At 40.0% G+C, this 25,475-nt stretch overlaps 1 long non-coding RNA gene across 3 annotated transcripts in view; it reads left to right on the plus strand.

Moving 5' to 3' along the window:
* Nucleotides 1-8,817: 8,817 nt before the first annotated feature.
* The window catches only part of LOC106028154 (uncharacterized), a 32,423-nt gene continuing 15,765 nt past the window's right edge, over nucleotides 8,818-25,475 (plus strand). Inside the window, exons 1-4 of one of the 3 annotated variants that reach the window (XR_010048031.1) lie at nucleotides 8,837-9,222; nucleotides 9,956-10,061; nucleotides 11,846-11,920; nucleotides 23,441-23,625. This is a non-coding gene — a long non-coding RNA (uncharacterized LOC106028154). Of the gene's footprint in view, nucleotides 9,223-9,955; nucleotides 10,062-11,845; nucleotides 11,948-23,440; nucleotides 23,626-25,475 lie in introns of those variants that run through there. The other 2 variants (XR_010048029.1, XR_001201761.2) reach the window with 2 other exon arrangements.

Consider the following 25,475-nt stretch of genomic DNA (forward strand, 5'->3'; position numbering starts at 1 on the left):
TCCTTTTTGCAAATTCTTACTGACTCTGTGGAAGGGTCTTTCTGTTGATCACTTTCATCTGGAAACCAGATTTAGCCCTGACCATGACTGAGAAGGTGCAGGCCTAATAACAGATCTGCCGCAAAGGTGAAAAGAAAATCAGGCTAGATGTTTAAATGCTCATCTGACTGTCATGTTAGGTATCTATATGGAAATGGTTGAGAAATCAAAGACCAACAGACAATTATACATTGATGGAATGATTCTGACATTACTAAGAACATCATGAAGTTGACTGCACCCCAGCAACACCAACCAACAACTGGAGGGACAGCAGCTGGCAACAATCATGACCAGAATCGTATCATGTTTCCAGTTGTCTTGAATGGACGAAGTGCTACCAAGGTACAATGTCATCCATACATCTCCTTAGGAGTGGGCTGATATAAACAGGGCTCTACAATCCAGGAGCGCATCCTTCACGTGAAAGCATCATGTGTGTGAGTGGTGTCAGCAAGACATAAAATAGTGAGTCACCAGCTTACAACACCTGACGACACCCATTCACAGGTAAAAGTCTCTTTGTGAGAGTCTCAGGGCGCAGGCAGGATGCTGTAAAGCCCAATACCCAGCAGAATCATTTTGAAACTGCAGGCCTATTTCCAGGTAGCTGGGCTTGAGCCCAGAAGTGGCCCCATTCCCCAAAGGGTATGATCATACTCAATTTGGCCTTGAATTTGCAAACAAAGCCATCTGTCATAGATATCTAGCAAGAACAAGCACCCTACTGCCACAGTAGAGAGGCTTCTCTGCCCACAATTTTGGCCTTGGCACTGGACCTGAAAGTTACGTAGTGTCTCAGCTCTAGCCTCTCCCATCTGTGGTTTCAGCTTGGTACTGCTTAGACAAGGACCCAGAGGGAGCTTTGCCCATATCTCACCGACAGATTTACCCATTGTAAGAACCTCTGTGACGAGTTTGTCTGCCTCCGCCCCACAACAGATACTGAACGTGTCTGGTCTCAGCTCCAGCCCCTCTTACTATAGTTGGGGACTCATCTTGCCTGTGTAAAGAACAGTAAAGAGACATGTGCCCGTCTAGGCTCTGGGACAGGCTCGCTGGCCTCTCATATTGCATCCAGAGGGGCCTCCAATCTTGGTTACAGCCCCTTATGCTACAGCCATGGAACTTTTCTAAACTATCTTGTTAAACTGTGCAGGGAAAGGCTGGAGGATGTCACCTCTCTGGATCCCTGGGGCTGGATCATCAGCCCCTGTCCCACAGCAGACCTAAGGGGCCACATTTCTACTCCAGTTCTTCATGTTGCACTCAGGAAACTATCTCACCTATTCAGCAAGCTATTGTAAGACACAGACCCACCTGGGCAGTTGGGGAAGGCTCACCAGCCTCCATCCTATAGGAGACCCCAAGGGGTGCCAGCTTAGCACCAACTTCTCTCTGTACTCCAGCCTTCCTATCTGCATTCAGGGACTTCTTAGGGTTAGTGCCTGGATCACTAGAACAGGCTTCCAGGCTTGGATCTCTGATGATATCACACCACACAGGTACCCTCCTTGCATCTTTCCAAGGTACAGCAGGGCCAATGTACTGTGCCAACCTCACAGCCCTTACAAGTGCAACAGCAAACTTGTGTTTAGGACTTCTTGTGTCTTACAGGTTTATGGAACATAAATTAGTTCACTTAGAAATTCTAGACAGGCTTATTGAAAATGGATAGGCATAAACAAAACCAGACTGAATTAAATAGTCCTTCAGTGAGTACATATCAGTATATATCTATAAACACAGATGAAACAGGGAAAAATGGCCTTACCGCATAGATAAAATAAGATGCCAGGGCTTGACCCAATAGGGACAGGATATACAATCTGTGAAAGAATTCACACATTTCAAAAGACAGAAACAACTCAAAAATTCATCATAGCAATTAAAAATCAAAGTAATAAAACAGACATACTAGAAGAGAAAAATACAGGTGTCATGGTTCACAACTATAATCCCAATACTCTGGGAGGCTGAGTCATGAGGGTTACAAGTTTGAGCCCTGCTTGGGCAACTTAAGAGACTGTTACAGTTTGCATCTGGATGTCCCTCCAAAGCCTCATGTGGTTGATCATGGGGGGGGGGGGCTTTTCAGGGATGGCTAAATCTAGCTTATGATTGGCTCCTTGTCTAGTGCTGGGATTGGCGGTATGAGCACTGCACCCACCCTGAGGTAGGTAACCTGCACACAATATAAGGGAGGAAAAGAGGCTCATTCCTCCCTCTTTCCCATTTTGCTCTTGTTGTTTGTGCTGTCTTGTGCCACCCCAGCCACCATGAACAGCTGCCCCTCTACCATGTGCCATCCTGCCTTAGAGCCAGCTACAAACTGTGAGCTAAATAAAACTTTTCTTTGGGCATCAGGTATTTGAAAGAAGGAAGGAAGGAAGGACGGACAGACAGACACAGAAAGAAAAATCCATCAAGACTTGGAGAAAGATATAATTACTCAGGCACAGGAAAGTCAGAAGTTATCACCAAATTTAATCCAAATGAGATTACTGAAAGATATATGTCTTACTTTTTTCCTATTTCTGAGACAAAAAATACCTGATATCCAAAGATAATAGGGTAAAGATTTATTTAGCTCCAGGTCTATAAGGTTTCTGTCCATAATCAGCTGGCTGTAAGGCAGGGTGACATGTCAGAGGGGCAACTGTTCATCACGGAGAAGATCCCAAAAGCAACAAAAGAGGAGGCCAGGGAGAGGCCACTTTCCCTCCCTTACACTGCATGCAGGTACCTGCTTTAAAAGTGAAGAAATAAGGACTCCAAAACAAATTTTAAAAACAAAAAAAAAGACAAATATGATCAGTATATGATAATAAAGGGGTCTATTCAGCAAGAATATATAACCTAAATATACATCAGAATACCTAAATATATAAAGCAAATACTAATGGATCTAAAGAGAGAAATGAACAACAATATAATACTAGGGGGCTTTCACATAAATATAAAGGATTATTAGAGGTTATTATGGATACTTGACACCAATAAATTTGATAATCTAGAAGAATTAAAAAATTCATGAACATATATACAGTATCTTGGAAAGATTCAGTCCTAAAGAAATAGAAAACCTGACCAGATCAATAATAAGTAGAGACTCAGTAATTAAAAGTTTCCAAACGAATGTTCCAGTGCCAAATGGCTTCCTGCTGAATTTTATCAAATATTTAAATAGTAGCAAATACCAATTCTTCTTTAAATATTCCCAGAAAACTAAAAGGAAGGGAATCCTTCCAAATTCATTTATAAGGCCAGTGTATTGGTCACCTGACCTGTCAGGAACACAATACCTGACCCCACAATTTAAAGGAGGAGAAGTCTGATATGGCTCACAACTTCAGTCCACAACTTCACAACTTCAGATCCAGCCTATGTCTGCCTGGTTCTAAGGCAGGAACAACATCATCGAATGGCCTGGTAGATTCAAACTACTAGTTCATAGTAGCTGGGAAGTAAAGTAGGGAAACAGTGCCAGAGAAGACCAGACACCAGCTACAATATTCAAGGTCATGCCTTCCAGATCCACCCAGACCACTCAGAAGTATACTCCAATAATCTGATAAGTGGCTCCAAAGCCAATCAAGTTGACACAAACTGAACTGTTACACCCCATCTCTTGTCAATCTGATGCTGCAGTACATCTCTCTAAACCACACTTAATCCCCAGTAAACACAAGGCCATCACAATTTTGCCTAGCATTATATAACTGTCTTGTTTATAACTACTCAGTAATGACTTCTCCAAAGTCTTAACAGTTCCAACATTCTCCAAAAGGGCAAGTTCAAGTCTCCTCTGAGACTCAAGGCAAACCCTTAGCTATGAAGCTCTGTAAAAATAAAAAAAGTTAAATGATTGCAAGATAAAATGGCTTGATGGAAAACATTTCCATTCTAAAAGGGGAGAAAGGATAGGACCATCCTGCATGGTGGTACACACCTGTAATTCAAGCACTCTGGAAGCCTGAGACAGCAGGATTGCAAGTTTGACTCCAGCCTGGGGGACTCAGCAATGTCTCATAATGAAAAATAAATGCACCCCTTCAGCCTGATTGTGGATGAAAGACAGCATGTTGCCTCAGGGGTCCTAACCAAAACAGTGGGACCTAGGAGAGACCGGTTGCCTATTTGTCCAAGACACTAGATTCAGTATGTAAAGGTTGGCCTCCCTGTTTGTGGGCGCTTACAGCAGCCACCCTCTGAATAAGGAGGCAAACAAACTGACTCTGGGACAAATTTCACTGTTCAGGTACTGCATGCTATTCTTGAACTTCTCAATAGTTGGGCACCTTGGTGACTTGCAAACAGCCGCATCACTCAGTACCAGGGACTGCTCATTGGAAATCCCCAACTCACCTTCAAGCCAGTGTAGACTTTAAATCCAGCCACCTACTTGCCCACAGAGCTCGAGCAGCCTGACCACAATTGCCTTGCATTGCTTTACCAGTTGTCCTGACCCCAGATGGAGCTTCTAGCAGAGGCTGAGTACACTGTATTCACAGATGGCAGTGACTCTGTGAAAGATGGACAGTGCTGGCCGACCGTGCTTTTATACCACTGAAGAGATGCTCCTAGCCAGATCTCTTCCTTAAAATTGGTCAGCTCAATGGGCCAAACTCTAGGCATTCATACAGGCCCCCAACTGGGCAAAGGACAAAAGGTAAATATTCACAGATTCCCAGGATGCCTTTGTTCAGGTCTCTAGGATGTTACCATAAAGTGGATGAGGCCACAGAATTGGCTGCTGAGGCCTCAATGGGCCCTCACCACCACCTGAAATCTAATACATAAGATTCTGTTCTTGTAAAGATCTCCAAATAGACTTCACTGATACTGAATCATGCCGGGGCTACAATTATTTGCTGGTTCTTGTTTGCATTTTTATTCTGGCTGACCAGAGGACCTCCCTACCAAGACTGAGAAAGACTTGTAATAAAAATGGCAAAAGTCCAGCCCAGGATCCATCACTCCAGATCAAGCGAGCTCGACCTGGCGACTGCTGTGAGGTCAGGCCTGACAAGTCAGATCCACTAAAGACTGTGCCAAAGGGACAGTGCTCTCCAAGCCTTCCTTCTCCCAATCTAGAAGCTAGAAGTGCACGGCTGAGGACTGACTGGACGACGTACGCAGGAGTACCTGTTTTGATTGCCACTTTTTTCTGCTACCCTGGTTGGGTTTTGATTCTTTTTTTTTTTTCCTCGTTTATTTTAGTGCCTGCTACAGAACTTTGAGTTACATCCCCAGAGGATTGGAAGGGTCCCCCAAAAGCCACCTTCTTTCTGTTTTATATTGGTGTTTTTAACTATTCTGCTGGATACCTTGCTTTATTTTATTGAGTTACAGATTCAATATAATTTTTTGTCTTTTTGAAACAGAGACTCACTATGCAGTTCAAACTTGAGTTCACTTTGTAGCCCAGGCTGATCTCGAACCTGCTATGATCCTTCTGCCTCAGCCTCCCAAGTGATGGGATTACAGGCATTTGCCACCACGCCCGGTGAGATTCAATGTATTGTTATCCTGCTTGTTCCCTAGTTCCACACCTTCTGTTAATCTTTGTATTAACTATTATTCTCTGGGCTGCAACTCTAGCACACTCAGAGATTACTAGAAAGGTTGTCTTTATTCTTTATTTTATAAATATTAAACTTGACTTACTTACTTTTGACTGTCTACACCTGCAGTAAAAATGCTTCCTTCATGGATAATATGTATTAACATTCTAGGAGCGTGTAAAAATTTAGGATATTGGAAATTTCAAATTCAAATGCAAGGTATAGAGTCCCACTTTTTAAAAAAAATTTTATTTAAAGAAAGACTAAACAAAACAGAAAATAGGTAGAAATAATACATATGTTCAGAGAAAAAATAAAACAGTACGAAATCACTAGTTGATGTTTACATATTGTCGTTTTACAAATAGTTGTTCAAAATACAAAAATGGAACATGTAAAGTGGGAATTTAAACAGCGAGACTGCAAACAGTTCTGTTCAACTATCCAGCAAAAACTTAGTAACATGGTTGTCAATCCTATACACTTAAACATACATGCAGTTATCCATAGCTTCATTTATGTTTAGATTAAAGAAACTAAAGCAGGTTAAAATCATTCTGAACAAAGAGTAATAGTATTACTGGATTTCACATCATGACACTCTGATCAGCACTGGGTACTGTAGTACCTTTTTAAAAAAATTTAATTTAAAGAAAGACTAAACAAAACAGAAAACGGGTAGAAATAATACATAATTTCAAAGAAAAAATAAACTAAGAAATCACTAGTTGGGGGCTGGGGATTTAGCTCAGTGGCATAAGCATCTGCCTTGCAAGCAGGTGGTCATGAATTCGATCCCCGGTACCGATAAAAAGATTTTAAAAATGTAAAAAAAAAAAAAAAAAAAAAAAAAAAAAAGAAATCACTAGTAGATGATTACAGATTGTCTTCTTACAAATAGCTATTCAAGATACTAAAGAGGAGCTGATAAAGTGGGGATTCAAACAGTGAGATTGCAACCAGTTCTGTTCAACTATCCAACAAAAACTTAGAAATATGGTTATCAATCCTATACACTTAAACATACATGCAGTTATCCATATCTTCAAATATGTTGACACTGAATAAACCCAAGCAGACTAATATCACACTGAACAAAGAATAATACTATTGCTGGGTTTCACATTATGACACTCTAGGATCAGCACTGGGTATTTTAGTGTCTCTTTTTCTTCAACGTATCTGTTCATTTCATCATGTGTCACAAGATCTGCTCTCATAAAGTTATAGATTCTACATATGCATGAGTCTTAACATGTATTTCTATCCTTTCTATATTAGAGGGAGAAACAAAACAAAGCATGGAAAAACAAAACATATTCCTATAAACACATGAAACAAAATAAACATATAAGACTGTTGTACAAAGAGTTCTACTATGGTGCCTGTGTTGTCTCTTGTTATCTCCAATAGAATTGGCTATATCATCAGACATAATATAATTGAATAGATCCATACATAACAGTATTATTAAAAACACAACTTTTTATATAGTATAGAACTTCAAAAACCGGCAGTTATCAAACCAGAATGTGTATTGTAGAGTCTTGTCATTTTCAGTGTAGTTGCCTATACTCTCAGGCTTGATACTATCAGTCGTATCAGTTTTGAATAAAATCTTCTCTGCCTCATTTTTGTTATGCTCTTGTTTGCCATCAGTTGTCTGCTTATCTTCTTCATTCTGTTTTCTGTTCCATTCATTGAGGCCTCTCTGCCACTGTTCCTGCAATCCTAGTACTTTTCTCTCTCTCTAGAATGCCCTGCAGTATTCTCTGTAGACTTGGATTGGTGGTTGCAAATTTCACAAGTTCCTCTTTGTCTTGGAAGCATCTTGTTTCTCCATTAATTTCTAGAGATAGTTTATCAGGGTATATCAATCTGGGCTGGAGGTTATTTTCTTTCAGGGCTTGGAATATTTCGCTCCAGGCTCTTCTTGACTTGATGGTTTGTGTTGAGAAGTCTGCCATTGTTCTGATGGGCCTTCCTTTATAGTTGATTTGTTTCTTGTCTCTAACAGCTTTTAATAGTCTGTTCTTATATTGAGTTTCTGGGATCTTGATTATTATATGCCTGGGTGTAGCTCTGTTTTGGTTGTAGGTGGCTGGAGTTCTGCATGCCTCATATATCAGAATATCATTTTCTTTTCCTATGTTTGGGAAGTTTTCCGTAATTATTTCTATGAATAGCCTTTGTAGTTCCTTTGTTTGTACGCCTGCTTCTTCATTCACATTCTTTATTCTCAAGTTAGAGATCCTTTTGTCATCTTCTAGCCTTTTGTATTGTTACTGTTTATTTCCTTGTTATTTTAAAAAAGTTTTCCCTTTCATACTCCCACATTGCAAAATTGTCCTCCAGTTTGGATAATCTATCCTTAGTTTCTTTCAAGCTAATTTGCCATCTTTCCATAAAGTTTTAAATTTCCTGGTGATCTCTTTGAATCTGCTTCATGTATTCTATATTTTTTTATATTCTTCATCAAATGGTTCTCTCCTTTGAGTTCCTCCCTTCTTCTATCTATGTCTGCTTGAGGGGTGCTTAGTATCTCTTTAATTTTCTTATATCTTGCTTTACTTGGCTAAATATTTCACTTTTGAACTCATCTATGAGGTCCCAAATATATCTCTTTACGTCCACTGGCACTGTGTCTGTTATTGCATGTTTGCTGTTCTCATTCTCCTTTGTATTTACCTGTCCTGGGTCAATGTTCTCAGGGTTGGGACCTGGGGACTTTTTGTTGTTGCCTCTTCTTTCCATCCTTTTTGCTTCTTCTAGGAGGCCCCAGTTTCTTTCTTTGTTGGTTACAATTCTTCTGAAGCATGCTGGCTAGATGACCCTTCCCACTGCAGTGTGCTAGTGAGTTGCAGACAGGGACAGCGTATGCTGGCCCCTCCCCTCCAGATGAGTCAAGCGCTGTGGCCTGCACTGTATTATTTTGCATCACTTCCCCTCCGGGTGGCAGCAGCTAGAACACAGCAGCGGCGGCGGCGGCGGCGGCGGCGATGGTGGCAGCGGTGGCAGACTTTGCACTGCCTCCCCTCCTGGTCGGCAGCCATGGCAGGATCAGGGATGCCCAGTTACTCTGGACCCACGGTGACATGTCTCGCTGGTGGCCTGGAGGTGCTGCATGTGGCGGCTGGAGTGCGGCGGTGCAGGGTTCAGTCAAGTCGCTGTGAGATGCACTGTATTTTTTTGCACCACCTCTCCTCCGGGTCAGTCAAGCTGCTGTGGCCTGCACTGTCAGTCAAACTTCTGAGATTTCACTGGGTTAGTGTGGTTAGTGTGTGCCACCACTGTAGGGACTTGATTTCGGATAATCTATTTGGTCTCAGCTAGGTCACATGAACCAAGCCTAGCTCACTCCACCAATCCCGTTCGGGAAGGGAGCAACTGACTGAAGTCGCTGCTGCCCCTTGTACTTGCCAGTCCTGCCCAGTCCCAGAATGTTGTCCGCTGGAGCCCCCCCTATTTATGGAATGGCTCCACTCCTGTCACTCACCGCAAGTTGATGTAGGCACCCTGCCAACTCAGCTCTCCCCTTGGCTCGCCGGCCCCCAAATTCAATGTCAAAGCAGTGGGACCTCAGACAGCTCAGCAAGTCGCGGTGGGACCTTGGCAGGTCAGCAAGTCGCCTTAATTTCTTCTTAGGACGAGAGAATTCACCCTCTATTTGGGGTTCCCCACGCTGTATTATGTTGAATTCTAATTGACTATCTCAGAGAGCCTCTGTAGCCAGTTGTTATCTATCTGCCATCTTGTTCCTCCTGAGTTCCACTTGTTAAGCTATACAGCACCAACTTCTTTTACAAGTTACTCTTTATCAGTGCCATGCTACTAAAACTGGGAAATGGAGGAAGAAGATTTTCCTCTATAATAGAAGTGGGGAAATGTTGGGGCATAATTAAAATGTAAGAATATATTTATAAAATAGCAAACTTATAGATATTTCATGATCAATTAGAGGTCTCTGTCCAAGTCTCTGTTCTGCTGTTTCTGCTGAATTCAGTTGACCTTGACAGCATTTATGGCTCAGCTGCGTATCTCTGATGAGCACAGTGTCAGAGTAATTGTACCTTAGGGTACCCTGCCCTAGTCCAGGACACCCTGTAAGGACCCCCTACCCTCCCTGGAATGTTTTTATATCATGGGAGTGCCTTTAACTGTGCTCACTCTGTAAGGGCCGCCTTTTCTTATTTCCAGAGAGTTTCTGTATTATGTTAAACAATTCCTTTGTTTTAACAAATCTGTTCAAGACTCAGTGCATGTAACCAATTATGTAATGTTTTGTCACTTGTTTTGTGCCTCACACTTCTAAATTCTATATGAACTAATGTCTTTGTCTATAAACCCAGGGCTGTTGCCTCTGTGGGATTATCCCACAATAATCCACTGACATGAAGATCCAGCAGTTTGCCAGTGTAAAGATTAAACTCTGCCTTCTTAAAAAGAAAAAAAAAGGTAAGGATGTGGCTCAGTGCTAAATTGCCTTGGTTAAAATACTGGCACTGAAAAAAAAAAAAAAAGAAAAGAAACAAAAAAGGAACAGAACAGACTAGGATTAAAGCCCAGAAGGGCAAACATTTACTACTGTAATGCCATATCTGCCATATAGGGCACATGGGGGTGAGATGTGCACTTCAGAGACAGAATTGGGATGTCTCACTTATAGCATGTACAGCTTCATTGGTTGCAGCCCATATATCCTCTTTCTTGGGTTAGTTCTGCTCACTGCCAGAAGCTTTCTCAAGCAGATGTTATACATTTCTGGCATCTCTGACTTTCTGAGGTCTTGACAGTATTTCTAGCTTTATTCCGTTAGCTTCATACACTGCCCTCTCAAGGGCTCCCTGCCTGCCCTCCCAGGTCTTTCTTTAAAATATGTATGGAATCTTCCCTGATCCAACAAGTCTTGGATTCTGCATGAGACTAAAACCAGCATCATGCAGATGATACCGAGGTTTTCTGGCTGGGGAACATAAGCAGACCCTTTGGGCATAGCTGAAGCAGCCTTGAGTGCTTAGATGGCTGAACAAAGTGAAATAAATCTTGGAGAACCAATTAGCTAGGCAGCTCTTGTTAAGCAGAGGGTTCAGGGGATTTTCTCAAATGAAGTGTTTATGATTTTATACCTTTGAGCCCATGATGGGTTATGTCTTATTGATTTCTAAGACACCCTCCAGATTATGATTTTATTTATAGAAAAATCTGAAGACATTGCCAAATAAATATCAGAATAAAGAAACTAGGTAAAGTTGCTGGATACAGAATTAACATACAGTCAGGGATTTAGCTCAGTGGCGAGTCTGCCTGGTAAGCATGAGGTTGTGAGTTCAATCCCCGGTACCAAAAAAAAAAGATATCCAGCACAGACATGGGCTCTGATTTGGACACTTAACACAAATACCAGAAAATAACCACAGGCTTGAAGTCACAGAGAAATTTCTTTTGATTTTGGGTTTTATTTTTTTGTTGTTGATTTTTTTTCTATTTTTGCTCTTTAATGAATGTTAACACTGATTTTAGTTTTGCTTTGCATTGCTTTCTTTTTTCTTCCTCTCTTGTCTTCTTTGCCAGTTTATAAAAGCTTGAAATATTTTCCTTTCACTTCAGTCTTTCTTCTAATTTTTTTGTTTCATTATTTTTTCCTCTTATTCCTTTTAAATTCTTTCTCAGTGTAAAATCGTTCTAGTAAGTGGATTTTTAGTGAATATAGCTTCCAGATTGGTTTTAGATTTTGTTATTATATAACTATGAAGCTTGTACCTATGGTAAAAGGTAGAAACTTACTAGTTATCACAGTTTACCATTTTCTAAACTGTGCTTGATGCAATTGTTATTATTGGTTATACTTCATTAGCCAAGGTGACAGCTAGTTGTGATCAGCTTTTCTTCCTTGTATGCCAACACTGAGGTCATCTAAGGGTCATGAACAATACTACTGTTCAGTACCAAAGAACTGAGTGCTAGGCCAGACAGACATCAACCTTTAATCCCTGACAAATCAAAGAGGCAGGACCTCAGGACAGACTCACAGGCCAAAAGCCAGCTACATGTATGTCACGGTTTATGTCTGTGTCCCCCAGGCCTCATGAGTTTGCATTGTTCATTTGTGATGGTTCATTGTCTAGTGCTTGTATTGATGGTGTCAGTGCTCCACCCACATAGGGGTGGAGTCAGGATGTGATGTAATGGCAGAAGAAGGTGTGTCTTACTCTTTGCTGGTTCTTGCTTGCTGTTTGCAGCCGCCATGAACTGCAGCCCAGCCATGCCCATCTGCCTTGGAGCCAACTGAGTGTGGACTGAAACCTCCAAAAACTGTAAGAAATAAACCTTTCCTTTCCCAACTTTGGGCTTCAGGTATTCTGTCTCAGCGACGAGTAAAAAGTAACTAAGACAATGTAGAAGACATTTCTGAAAAGTAATAATTTTCTAAAGAGATCTCAGTACTAATAACAAAGCTATCTGTAATAAACAACTTATAAACATCAATGCAAGAAACAAATTTTTAAAAATAGAAAATGAGAAAACACAGAAGGAATATGCAACCCCAGACCTCCAGGTCACCCAAGGCAAATGCAGGGGACATTAAGGTGGAAGAAATCAAAAGACATCCAGCTGAACTTTCTGAAAGGGTAAAGCAGCAAAGCAGATGAATGAGGTGCTAGGAAAAAAAAAAGAGAAATAACTGCACAATTTACTACATAGATGACAGCCATAATGAAGGACATAGCCAGTGAATGTAGACACAGATAAAAAAATACATAGGAGCTTAGGAAAGTGATAGAAGCCATAAATGACCAATATAGGAAAGCTGGAGCTGGAATCCATAAAATAAATTCAAACAGATATTCAGGAGATTAAAAATTCTATTCAAGGTATTAAACAGCAGAATCAATGTGAAAACACAATATCAAATATCAGACAGGTTTGTGGTTAGCAGCTACCATATGAAAGACTTATTAGAAATAGCAAGGGACCATGAAAAATCAATCCAACAGCTGCTGATGAAGCAAACAACAACAACATAAGAACAATCCTAATCAATGAAAAATCAGAAGAAAGCACAAAGGACATAAAAAGCTTGTTCACAGAAGTAATAGCAGAGAACTTTCCAGGTATGTAAAACCAATTTGACTTACAGATAAATGAGGCACATAGAACTCCAATGAGCCATGATTGGAAAAAAAAACCTACACCAAGGCACATAATAGTCAAGAGTCCATAAACTTAACCCAAGGACAAAATATTAAGAGTTGCTCAAGAAAAGAAACAAATCATCTATAAGGAAAACCCATCAGAATCACAGATGACTTCTCAACACAAACCCTCAAGTCAAGGAAAACTTGGAGTGAAGTAGTTTGAGCCCTAAAATAAAACAACCTCCAAATCACATTGATGCACTTCACAAAATTATTCTTCAAGCTTGATGGAGAAATGAGACACTTCTATAATAAAGTATAGCTGAAAAAATTCATGACCACCAAACTAGCAGTCCAGAAAGTTCTGAAAGATATCCTAGGAAAAGACAATGTAGATAATTCCATGAATCCCAACGAGATGAATCTATTAGAGAAGCTAAGCAACTAAACAGAAGGCAAAGAAAGGGAACCAATAATAGCAAATTCATATGACAAGGATAAGTCAACACATATCAGTTATAACCATCAATGTAAATGATCTATTTCACCAATCAAAAATCAGATTGGCAGAATGGATCAATAAACAAGATCCAAAATATGCTGCATACAAGAAACACATTTGATCCAAAAAATTCATAAACCAAAAGTTAAAGGATAGAAAACAATACTTCATGACATAGGAACCTGGAAAAAAGCAGGCATAGCTGTTCTATTTGCAGACAAACTAGATTTCAAGCCTGAACAGAAATAATGAAGAAGGGTATTACATACTTAAAAAGGGAACAGTCCAAGAGGAGGAAATATCATAAATATATATATATACCAAATAGTGACATGCCCAACTATATAAAGTGCTAATTAATATGTTAATAAATATGATAAATAATATAAAAATAGTGATTAATATGCTAATATGAGATGCTAATTAATATGAAAAATCAGATGAGCACCAATACAACTGTAATAAGGAACCTCAATATAGGACTTTCACAAATAGATCAACCAGATGAAAAGATCAACAAAGAAATATCAAAACTGAACCAAACCTTTGAACAAATGGATTTAGTAGATATCTACAGGGTGTTTCCCTCTACAACAATAGAATACACATTCTTCTCAGCAGCACACGGGATTTTCTCCAAAGTAGACCACATACAAGGTCATAGTACCTGGTTAAATAAATGCAAAATAATTGAAATTACACCATCCATATTAGCAGATATAGTGCAATGAAACTGAAAATAGTGGCAAAAGAAAACACAAAAACTACATAGACGATGGAAATTACATAACACCCTCCTGAACAATGAGTCACTGATGAAACTAAACAAGAAATTAGTTTCTACAATTAAATGATAATTGTGATACAACATACCATAACTTATGAGGTGCAATGAAAGTAGCCTTATGAGGGAAACTTATAGCAGTGAATTTCCACATCAGAAAAGCAGAGTAAGCTTAAATACACAATCTAATGTTGACTCTCAAGTTTCCAGAAAAAGAGCAAGTCAAGCCCAAAGCTTGCATGAGGGAGAAAATTATAAAGATCAGAGCAGAGATTAATACAATTGAGACTAAAAACACAATACAAAGAATCAATGAACCAAAGAGTTAGCTCTTTGAAAGATTAAATAAAGTGAATAAAACTTTATCCAACCTTACCAAGAAAAAGGAGGGGGCGGGGAGAAAAGACTCAAATCCATACAATTAGGAATGAAAATCGTTAAATCACAATGGATCCTGAAGATCATCAGTACTCTAACAAGACGGAAAACCTAGAAATGGATACATTTCTAGATACAAATTCCCAAACTGAATCAAGAAGATATAAAAATTCTAAATAACAATATCAGTCAATGAAATTGAAGAAGTCATTTTAAAACTACTAACAAAGAAAACTCAGGTGCTTATAGATTCGTTGCTGAATTGTACCAGAAATTTAGAGAAGATCTAATGCCACTACACCTCAAACTCTTTAATGAAACTGAAAAAGAAACTCATTCCTGGAAGCAAGCATTACCCTGACATCAATATCTCAAATCCCAAATATGATAATGGCAAACAGAATGCAGCAAGTCATCAAGATTATACACCATGACCAAGTGGAATTCACCCCAGGGAGGTAAGGATGATGTAATATACACAAATCAGTTAATGTCATAAATCACATTAACAGAATCAAAGACAAAAAACACAGGACCATCTCAATAAAAGCAGAAAAAGCATTTAACAAAGTCCAACACCCATTCATGGTAAAAATCAAGAAACTTTAATAGAAGGTGTTCATCTCGACTGGATAAAAACCATCTATGACAAGCCAACAGCCAAAGTCAACGTCATACTGTATGATTGAAAACTGAAAGTTTTCACTCCAAAATCAGGAACACAACTAGGATGCACACTATCACCACTCTTGTTCAATACAGTTCTGGAAACATTAGCCTGAGCAATTAGACAAGAGAAGGAAATGAAAGGAATATGGATAGGAAAGGATGAAGTTAAATTATTATTTGCTGATGACACAACACTCTACATACAAGACCACAGAAATTCCACCAAAAGACTCCTAGAATAATCATATTTGGCAGCTTAGCAGGATACATGCCAAAGTCAGCACTCAAAAATCGATAGCATTCAGGTACACAAATGACAAACACACTTAGAAATTAGAAAAAACATCAAGAAAAATAAAATATTTAGGAATCAATCCAACAAAGGAAGTGAGATCTATACACTAAAAACTACATTACTCTGGAAAAGGAGATGAAAGAGGGTAACAGAAAATGGAAAGATATCCTCTTTTCTTGGATAGCCAGAACCAATATAGTAAAAATACCTGTACTCCCAAAGCTGTTAAACAGATTTAATGCAATCCTAATAGAGTATGTCACACAACTAGAGAAAAAAAACCCTAAAATTTATACTGAATCAGAAGAGATCTAGAAGAGCAAAAGCAATCCTGGGCAACAAAGGCAAGGCAGGGGCATCACAATCCTTGATTTGAAGTCATATTACAAAGTTACTGTGATAAAAACAGCATGGTACTGGCAAAAAAAAAAAACCAGACCCACGGATAAATTAATTGGAATAGAAGGTGCAGAAACAACTCTAATCACACTCAGCTATCTTGTCTTTAACAAAAGGGTCAAATACCTTTACTGGAAGAAAGACAGCCCCTTTAATAAATGGCCCTAGGAAAACTGGCTTTCAACATGCAAGAGATTAAACCTAGATCCACATCTCTCACCAGGCACTAAATTAAAATCAAAATGGATTAAAGATCTAAGTATTAAAATAGAAGCACCAAGTCTGCTGAAAGATAAAATAGGCAAAACTCTTAAAGACATAAGTACAGGCAAAGACTTTGTGAACAAAATCCCATAACACAGAAAATACTGCAAAGAATCAACAACTGGCCTCTTAAAAGCTTTTGTACAACAAAAGAGACCAAACACATAATGAAGGGATAACTCATAGAATGGAAAATTTATATCAGCTATTCCTCAGACAAAGGATTAATATTTAGGATATACAAAGAACTCAAAAATCAGACCCTCAAATTTAAAGACTCAATCCAGAAATTGGCATGTTGGAGGTTTTGTTTTGGTTTTTTGGTGAGGAGGTGAGGGGAGTACTGGGAATCAAATTCAGGACCTCACACTTGCTAGGCAGGTGCTGTACCACTGAATTAAATCCCGAGCCCCCTAAAAATGGGCATTTAAAGTGAATAGACAAATGGCAAAATATATGAAAAACATTCAGCATCACTGGTTATTCGAGAAAATCAAATTAAAACAACACTAAGATTCCATCTCGCTATAGAAAGAATGGCTAGCATCAAGGAATCAACCAATAACGAATGCTAGTTGATTTCTTGATTGAGGCTGTGGGGGAAAGGAACCCTTCTCCACTATTAGGAGCGTAAATTAGTACAACAACTATGGAAATCAGCACAAAGATTACTCAAAAAGCTAAAACCACAGGTTTCATTTGACCCACTGATTCTCCTTGTTGGTATCTCCCCCAAACAACTAAACATGTCATACTATAGTGATATATGCATACCCAGGCTTATAGTAGCACAATCTGTAATAACTAAACCCTGGAAACAGATTAGTTGCCCATTAAAGATGAGTGGATATACATCTGAGATGAAAGATATGCCAGTTACTCTGATCTAACCATTATACGTTACATACAAGTATTGAAATGTAATGTCTCATAAATATGCATGATTTTTATGTCAATTGAAAATATCAATTATAAATAGAAATGCTGTTCACCTTCATAATCAGGGAAATGCAAACTAAAACCACGATGAGTATCAATTTGCTCCAGTTAAAATGGCTACAAACAACATAGTAAAAAAAATATCTAATCTGGCTAATAATATATGCAGAGAGGGAACTCCATTATTGGTAGCAATTTTGAATAAGGACAGTCATTATAGAAAACATGGCATTTCTTCTGAAAACTAGGAATAAAACTACCATAAGATCCAGCCATCCCATTACAGGGAGTTCAGTCAAAGTAATTGAAATCAATATATGGAAGAGATACCTGCACTCACTTATTTATTGCAGTACTAGTCACAAAAGCCAAGATATAGAATCAACCAATGCGTGAATGATAAAAGAAAGAAGCTATTATTCAGCCATAAAAACAATGAAAACCTGTCATTTGCAACAGGAAGAAAGGGATATTGAAAAGTTTTCAATATAAATAAATGAAATGCTTAAGAAGATGAAAATGCTAATTACCCCAATTGGGTCATTACTTACTATAGACATGTAATGAACTATCAGTGTCCTCCATAAACTTATACAATTTAAAAATTTTGAGCTCTTCTGAGTCTAACCAAGCCTTCTCACAAGACTTTCAGAATCAAAAGATTCCTGGCCAAGAAGCAAAATCAGAATCATCTACTCTTGAATGAATTTGAATGAAGACTGGTAACAAAATCAGGGACAACTCCAAAAGGAAGACACTGGAGGAGGACCGAGGCGGAATTGTAAGGAATTGCACGTGAGCTGCAGTACATTTACCCCCTCAGAGGTCAAGGTTATATCACCAGACCAAGAGTAAAAATTACCATTGGCTGGCCAGTTGAATGTTCTTAATCAGAAATCTTACTTTTATCCTGTGATTAGCACTAATGGATCAACAATTCTTTCAAACCTTAAAAACTAACTTTCAAAGAAGAGCAATACCTGCATAATTTTTACTTCTGCATTAATTTTTCTTTAGTAAATTGCCAACATCTTAGATTTGAATTTGTTCTTGATTAATCTATTGCCTTGAATGTGATAAGCACTCAGAGTTCTTTGAATAACTGAATTCTGCTGTGCTTCTTGCTATAGACATGGCACCTGTTTATATGCAGTTCTCTTTTACTGGGCATGTTGGTACATTCTGGGAGACCAATGCTGGAGGATCATGAGTACAGGTTGAGCTTGGATAACAGTAATTTAGCAAGATCCTATCTCAAAAAAAGGAGTGTGTGTGCTGGGGATGTAGGTCAGTATGAAGGCCATGGGTTCAATCCCCAGCACAGGAGGTGGGGTGAAGCTCCTCTTATATACCCACAGTAACTCCACGGCTTCTTGCTACTGTGTCTTAGTCACTTTATTCATCACTGGAACAAAGTACCTGACACCTGTAACTTAAAGGAGAAGTTAATCTTGGCTCACAGATTTTAGAGGGCACAGTCGATAGTCAGCTGGCTCCAGTGCAGAACAGGAAGTGGGTGATAGAAGGGTCTGGCAGAGGAAAGCTGCTTATGTCATGGCAGCCAGGCAGCAGAGTGATGGGAAGAGCCAAGGAGGAAGACATGCATGTCCAAGTGACTGGCCCCAACCAGACCCCACTTCCTAGCCACACTCAGCGACTGCACTCGTAACGGATGAACCCACTGATGAATGTAGTACCCCATGACCCAATTACCATCCAAAGCTCTGTCTTTGTGTGCATGAGACGTTGAGGGACACTCTAGGTCTAAACAATAATAGATTATCACAATATAGTGTACGTATTTGTCTACCTCTGTCACTGGTTGGATAGGACACAGCTGGGGTAGCCAGGTCCTGCCATCAAACAGACATCACATCAGATTAGGAATCTCTGAAAGATGTCAAGAGGGACAGCTTACAGACATACTGGCTAGGTATTGGGGAATACAGAAAATGCTGCAGTTCCCAGAGCTGGTGAGACTAGGAAAGATTCCTGTGCCAAAGGCTATTTCATCTAAGGTGCACAGGAAGCCTGATAAATTATGCAGGGAGCCAGGAGAATCAATATTTCAGCCTCACTCTCCTCCTACCTGCCTGCCTCTGCCAGGTCTCCCTATTTGCTGAACCGATGCCACAGAGCAAAAGCCCAGGGATGTGTTGCACAGAACCAACCTGGTGGGCAGACAGCAGGGTAAAGAAGGTGAGGAGTGGATCTGAATGGATCTAAATGGCCAAATGGGAGCTGCCAGCAGTGTCAGTTCCACTCAGCACACCCACCACTCATGCCATGAACAGCCCCCATGTCAGATGTATTCTGAGTGCCCTGAAAAAATTCTTGTTATTAATGGGGGAAATGAAGTATGTTTCAACTGTATTACTGGGCACAGATGATATAAACAATGAATATTAATGACCATCTGGCTGGAAGGAGATCGGGAAAGAGAAAAAAGAGGAATCCAGGCGCAGCTGGGAATACCTATAATCCCAGCTATCTGGGAAGATGAGGTAGGAGAACAATTTTTTTTTTTTGTACCGAGGATCGAACTCATGACCTCACACTTGCCAGGCAGGTACTTCTGCTGCTGAGCTAAATTCCTGGTCCAAGAATAACAATTTTGAGATCAGTCTGCACAATTTAGTGAGATCCTGTCCAAAAAAAAAAAAAAAAAAGAATCAAGAAGGCTAGGGACATAGCCCAGAGCAAGGTTTTGGGTTCAATTCCTAGTATTGAATGCATATGGGGGGAATGTTTTATAAGTACATGCTTCCAGTACATAATGATCATATCTGTTACATCTGCCATGGGATGTTGGAAATGCATATGACACATCCTAATTCCTTCTTTTCCTCTCTTCCTTCTCTTCTTTTTCTATCTCTTGGTTTCCTTACCTTTTGCAAAGGATACATCTCCCTGTTTCCTATTATCTTTCACTTTGCTCTACAATTTATGTTTTAGGTTTCTCATATAGGAGAAACCATGTGATTTTTAAGCTTGGATGTCTGATTTCACTTGACATTATGGTTTCAAGGTACATTCACATTCATGCAAATGACTTCTTATCTTTCTTTATGACAAAATATTACTCCATTATATATAAATATTATATTTTCTTTATTCATCTGTTGATGGATATATATGGTGCTTCCAAGGTTTAGCTACTATATACTGTGCTGCTATAAACAGACACACATGTGTCGCTGTAATATGATGTCTCTAACTCTCTTGGGAAGATAAGGAATTTCTAGTTTTAGTTTGAGAAATCTCCACACTGAGTTCCACTGTGGTTGTACTAGTTTATACTTCCCCCAATAGTGTACAAGGGTTCCTTCTCCCTCCAAAGCCTTGCCACCATCTGTTATTATTTGATTTCTTGAGACAGTAATTCTTTCAGGAATAAGATGGAATCTCAGTGTTGTTTTAATCTACATTTCTCTAACACCCAGAGACAATGAACATTCTTCCCTGTATTTATTGGCCATTTGTACTTCTGTGAAGAGTCTATCTATCATACTGGCCTTTTTTTTTTTTTTTTTCATTCATCCCTGGAATAAAATACCCAAAAACCACAGCTAAAGGAGGAGAGTTGTATTCTGGCTCACAGTTTCAGTTCACGGTCAGCCGACTCTAATGCAGAAACAGCATGATGGAAGGGTCTAGTGGGAGAAAAGCTGCTCCCATCATGGTCAATAAGAGAGAGGAGAAGCTGGGATGGGAGATGCATCCTTTCAGGCCACAACCACAGGGACCCCTCTCCACCCACCTGCTAACAGCAAGTCAGCTGTAGTGCCCCTTCCACATACATGAAAATAACCTTCCACATACATGAACATTTTGGGGGGACATTGCAGATCTAAACCATAACACCTATTAAAGGTGCTGTCATCTTGGAACAGTGTCAAGCTGGAGACCCAGCCTACAGCACATGGGCCTTCAGGGGTCACTGGGGAGTCAAACTATGGCAGTCACCAAGCAGTGCCCTCTAAGGAGATGTTTGAGCTGAATTAGGAAGTGAGCCTTTGCCAGGCCTCAGAAGACACTCAGCAGAGCTCACCAATGCTGCCGGCCTGCCTAGACCTGGGGGTGGGTAGATCCTGCCAAAGAAACAGTCTTCTGTTGTTGGAAGTCAAGGTCCTGATACACTTTTAAGTACTACTGTTAAGGCACTGTCATCTAATATGACATGTGTGAGTTAAACACAAAGCTTCATTCACAAAGACCTTCATTCACAAAGACCAGAATAAATATGCACAAACATTCAGAAGTGATTTTACTAACATTTCAGTATTGGCAAATAATGTGATTCTCTAAGGCAAGAAAGTAACATTCTCTTAGGGAGAGCTTCATTCCACTTATGATTTTTCTTTCTTTCTTTTTTTTTTTTTGTCTTTTTCCTTTTTATCGGTACCGGGGACCGAACTCATGACTGCCTGCTTGCAAGGCAGGCGCTTATGCCGCTGAGCTAAATCCCCAGCCCCTCCACTTATGATTTTTAAAAGAGAGCTAGAAAGAGCATTTTATTTTAAACACAGGCTACTTCTGTCATTCTTCAGTAAGTTACAGTGAGCCCAGACTGTATCTAAGTTAAGCTTCTATGGACCCAGTGAAAGTGTTTCATTCCAGCTGGGGTTCCTGTGGTCCTTGGTGGGGTAGGGCTAGGTGATGAGCCTCTAAACTTTCATTTTCCACCTTCCTCTATTGTAAAAGGCCAGGTGACATGTAAAGACTCTGGGTTCTTATGAGGGCTATGGATTTAGACTTATAGTAAATGTTGAGGTGAGCTTTCTCAACATCCATTCCAATCACCTCCTAACTTCATCCATTACGTACAAAGCTAAATTCCACTTACTGGTGTCCTGTGGGACCAGAACACTCAGGAAATGTATCCTGTATTTACCTAGAGCATAACTCTCAGGAGTCTTAGGAGAAAATGAACAAATGAGGCAGCAGACATGCGCAGGAGGAAGAGAACTTCTAGCAAACACACTGGCAGACTTCTGGGCCACTTTTAGGCATCTGGTCCTTAATTGTCATGTACCAAAGTATAGAAATGAGGGCCAGGCATGGTGTGCATGCCTGTAGTCCCAGCTTTCAGGAGGCTGAGGCAGGAGGATTGCTGAGTTTGAGAGACCAGCAAAGGCTACATAGCAAGTTTAAGGCCAGTCCAAACTATGTAGTGAGAACTTGTCTCAAAAAAAAAAGTAGGATCAGCAGCTGTGGCGCCTCTGCTAAATTTAACCGTTGCAAGCTTCACTGTACATCAGAATTGCCTGGAAACTTGATAGATTTTAGTAGTCTGAGATGGGGTGGGAGAATGGGTATTTCTACCAAGCTCTCAGCTGATATCAGCTATTGGTCCAGGACACATCTTGGAAGCCTCTCTTTTGAAGTAATATACTATTCATTTCTCCTTGGCTGCACTGCTCATAGATCACTTTCCAAACTTTGGTAAATAAACTCATGCTTGAACTGGCTCAAGTGGAGCCTGTTGTCTGCAACTAAGACTTTGGATCCATGGAAGACAACTGGTCTCACGCACCCATGCTCTCACCACCCGGCAAAGCTCCACTGAGTCCTCTTTTCCCATATGACAGTCTGTTGCCATATTCTGTCCATGACTCTATTTCCTGTGGGAGTCACGTGACTCACACTGCCAAGCACTTGGCCGTCCACACAGTCTTCCACTGCACGGCCACACCCAAGCACCTCTGCATTGTTCTGTGACAATTCAACCTCATTTTTTCCCAAACCAGAAATCTTCCCAGAAGAAGGGAGTTAGGATCTAATACTTCAAATGCAAAAGTATCTTGGATTTAATACTGAAGTGTTACCACAAAAGAAAAGATAAGTGAAGATCCAGTTAAGAAAGTCTCCCAACCTGCCAAAGGAAAAAGAGTCAGGGCTGGGCAGGGGCATGTAATTAGCAGCTGAGCACTCACTAGTATGAGGATTTGAGTCTTGGCATAAAAAAGGGCCAAGTGCCTGCTTCATATTCAGTTTGAAAGATTTAATTGTTTTACTATTTGATGTGAAGTTATCTTGTTATGCAATTTAAAACACAAAAGTGTGTAAGATTGATAAAAAATGGCACCCTGATAGATGTGTTTATTTAAAAATTGGCAAGAGGATATTATTTACCCAATGAACCACAAGGACTCAAAAAAACCCACTAACAATAACAGTCCCTCAGGTAAATGCCCCTTCAGACAGTTTTTAAAATGTGTATCATTTATTTGATAATGCATAGCCACCTACCGAGGGAAAAGTTATGGTCTGTTGCATAAATAGGCATTTGGACAGCTTTAAAAATGCATACTCTTTACAACCAAATGCCAAGTGAAAACCCCCATGAAAAGTGGTTATTACGAGTAAAGAACAACCACTTTTCAAACCAAGAGGTGATCTGGTCCAATGGAGTTCTTAAGCCTTTTCTTCAGCAAGAGCTGTAAGAAAGGCTCTTGCTCTTCTTAGGAGATAGTCACTGCTGGCCTTGGGATGTGAAGAGCAAACCAGCCCTCCAGGAGCTCCGGCTGGTTCGGTGTGCTTCCTCTCTGCTCATCAGAATCACCAGGAGAAGAGCTGGGACGCAGACTGCTTTAGGAGCTGTCCAGGTGATCCTGTTACAAGGTCTCCGATGAAAACCTCCAGGCTGAGCAGAGACCGAAGCCCAGGAAGGCCAACTGATTGGCCCAAGCTCACAATGCAAGCCTGGGGCAGAACCCAGGTGTGTGTGGGTCCTGGGTTTTCATTCTTCTACTCTCCTTCTTTCTTTCCAGAGTAGCCTTTCTTATTTTCTTTAAATATGATTCCATGCCTTCTTTCATAGCATCTACATTTAAAGAAGGTCAACAGTGTGTGATACTTATAAATCAAATCAGCCATTCAAAAAACACAGAAAAAATACTTTCATTCCTCCAATACCAGTTTGATTAGCACTTCTTTATATTCACTGAAATTCCATTTTCTTCTCTAGTGTTATTACTCTTAAATATGAGGTTATATGCTAGCATATTTTACAGCATTACACTTACTATATCTTACTAAAAAGGTCTATTAATTTTTGCCTTAGTCTGTTTTCTTTTACTAAGTATTGGTAGCTCACTAATTATAAAGAAGAGAGTTGATTTTTACCTCCAGTTGTGAAGGCTGGAGAGGGCCAGCTCTGCCAGCTCCTGTGGCAGGATTTCACTTGGGAACACAACAGAGAAGTGGGAAAAGGGAGGCACCACGGTGGAGGAGCAGCCTGCTTTATAATTCTCCCTTGAGGGGGAGCCCCCACACCTAATTACCTCTCAAAGGCCCCACCACCTGTCAAAAAAGATTGCCAACTAAATTTCAACCTGAGTTTTTGCAGGGAAAAATCGCATCCAATTTACTTTTTATCTTCTTTAATGAGGAAGTACAAAGGGAGGAGGGATTAAGGAAAAGGTGCTTGTTTTTATTAATGTACAGTTATATTTCCCCTATGATACGGGTTGTTGAATAAACAGAGACAAATCCTCCAAGTTGTGCTACTTTGAGATAGATGTCCGTAACTATAATCCAGAAGGATGGACATGCTCTGGCCAACTGAATGGAATGCTGAAGTTATGCCTGCTGCACTAAGAAGCTGATGTGTAAGGCCTTTCCTGTCAAACTGATCCAGCAGCTATAGCCATGGGATCAGTTAAATGGGCATATATTCTTGGATCATTAATCACATCAAGATCCAGAAATTTTGCACTGATGTTTTCTACTGATGCTGGTGCTTGAATCTGTTCAGGAGATGGTGAAAAAAGTCACACCTACATAAATCTGTTCCCTCCTTTGATAAACACATATAACCCTGCAGATCCTAGTAGAAAAGATGCATAAAGGATACCACGATATAGATTTATGCATGTGCTTTTGTTCCCAAAGGTTACAGGTGGGTAGAGGGTATTATTTTTCCACTTTAGAAGGACATTTCAACACTGTTACATGGTCAGTATAGAACAATGTTTCCATTGACCAGTCCTGTCACTCTGTCAAGTCCTGTCCAGTATGTAACAAAAGGGATTATGTCTGTTAGTGGTTGCAATGTGAAAGTTTGATGATACAGGAAATCAAGGAAGGACTGCAATAGCTTCAATAACAGGTGTTAATTCTCTCTTTCCCAGATTTGCTGCAATCTATCTTAAATTTATCATCAATGAACTGATGATTCTCATCCAATGGAAATAAAGCATGGAGGTCACTGATCATCACATACAAAAGTGTCATGCATGCAAGTGTCTGCATTCACCTCTTTATCTTTATACTCCACTAAAGTGGTGGAGGGAGCAAACAAAATCTGTGATCTTCATCTCAAAAGACAGATGGCGTCATGATTTCTTGTTTTGTCTAGCAACAACTAGGTATCCTGTTTCTGGAGGGGCTGGTTGATACTGGAACCTGCAGGGATGGAAAGAATCCCATAAAGTTTCTACATTGAGGCCCATGGCACGTGTTAGGGAAGCATCAGTCTGCTGCGGGTCAGTGTCAATTG

Source organism: Cavia porcellus, unplaced genomic scaffold (assembly GCF_034190915.1).
Source record: "Cavia porcellus strain 051 isolate PalLab524CR breed Dunkin Hartley unplaced genomic scaffold, mCavPor4.1 scaffold_1, whole genome shotgun sequence".
NCBI lineage: Eukaryota > Metazoa > Chordata > Mammalia > Rodentia > Caviidae > Cavia > Cavia porcellus.